The 1,653-nt window shown below is 38.5% G+C and overlaps 1 pseudogene; it reads right to left on the bottom strand.

The window, feature by feature from the left end:
- Nucleotides 1-1,497: 1,497 nt before the first annotated feature.
- On the bottom strand, nt 1,498-1,616 carry LOC111735144 (annotated as a pseudogene).
- Between the last annotated feature and the right edge of the window lie 37 nt (nt 1,617-1,653).

The raw sequence follows: 1,653 nt of genomic DNA, 5'->3' as shown, positions 1-1,653 counted from the left end.
ACAAACAGGTATCAAACACAGGACCTCCAATCAGGATGGCGCTGGACTTGTCAAAGACCACACTGTGGAGATTAGAGTAATGGAGCAATGTCTTCAAGAGTCAGAGAAAATTATTTTAACCAATTCTTGTATCTAGCCACTTGATCAATCAAGTTTGAGGGTAGAAGCAAAACATGTTCAGACCTCCAGATTTCAAATTTTTACTTCCCATGAACCCTTTCTTAGGACACCATTGGAAGATCTGTTTTATCAAAATAAAGGGACGGAAACAAGGGAGAAGAGTACAAAATTCCAGGAAATAGGGTATTTAACATAAGAAGAAAATGGAATTTTTGAGATGGTGTATGAGAGAGAGCTAAGATTTCTATGCCTGACCTATCAGTCCGGATTAGAACAGATCGAAAGACTCCGGAGAGACGATTCCAAAAAATAAAATCTATAGATTGCTTGGTGTATTTCACCAAACTGAGAAGCAATCTGTAATTCTGGCATGACAGTTTATGGTCAATTAGTGACGGTCACATAGAATACTAAGCAAACAAAAAGGAAGGTGATTATTGACTCCAGGGAGAAAGTTGAGTGATAAAGAAAAGGTACGTGGCTGTGCCGTGAATAATATACACAGTCATATAATGTATACACTGAATCCTGACCGAACTAAAAAGTACACAGACTGACCACAACCTCATGGGACAATTTGAGCCAGAAGCACCTAGTTAAGTTGCTCCCAGATTCCTGACCCACAGAAACTGTGAGATAGTAAGCTGTTTGTTTTTTGTTGGTTTGTTTTTTTTAAAGGTATTGTTTTGGAGTAATTTTTACAGATCAAAAGGCAACTCTTAACTACATGGGGAGAACGGGAGGCAATAAAATAGATATATATTGGGAGAGAGGAGTGAGAAAGCTAAATAATCATCTTCCATAATAAGAAGTTAATATAAAATACCTAAAACCGAAAAAAATACATCAAGAAATAGCCACGTAGACACGTGTTTGCAAAACATAGACAAAAGCAGCAAAACATGGGGAAAAATGCCAGCTAAAATTGTTTCGAGTAGTTAGCTGCCTCTGGAGAGTAGGAACTGGGCTAAGGAGAAGGTAGAATAAGAAACTTTTTTTATGAGAACTTGTAACATTCTGTAGCTTTTTAAACTATATAGCTGCGTACCTGAATAAAAAGTTAAAAAGGCAAATTAAACTACACTTGTGTGCGAACTCTCATGCATCCAATACATTCTCTATTTCACAGCTGTCTTTTGGGCATTTTAAGGAATTGTAATGAGTCTTTCTTTATATTAAATTTATTGGGGTGACATTGGTTAATAACATTATATAAATTATGAGTCTTGATACAAGGTAGAGACAGTAGCACTAGAAGTAGCTGGGACTTGTGCAGGCATTTTATTTCATTTTCTTTTAGGCGAGGCAACCCTTGATGGACCTCACAGATTGCAAGGACCTTGGTGAGCTTACAATCCTTTATTTTTTACTTTTTTACGCCTACAGCACCTGGCCTTCCTAGGTGGTCTCCCATCCAAGTACTAACCAGGCCCGCCCCTGCTTAGCTTCTGAGATCGGACAGGATCGGGCCTGTTCAGGGTGGAATGGCTAAAGACTTGTGCAGGCATTTCAGACCAAGGGTTTGAAAACCTG

Source organism: Pteropus vampyrus, unplaced genomic scaffold (genome assembly GCF_000151845.1).
Source record: "Pteropus vampyrus isolate Shadow unplaced genomic scaffold, Pvam_2.0 Scaffold16594, whole genome shotgun sequence".
Lineage (NCBI taxonomy): Eukaryota > Metazoa > Chordata > Mammalia > Chiroptera > Pteropodidae > Pteropus > Pteropus vampyrus.
Note: the sequence above shows the minus strand (reverse complement) of the source record. Positions and strands in the feature narration are given on the sequence as shown.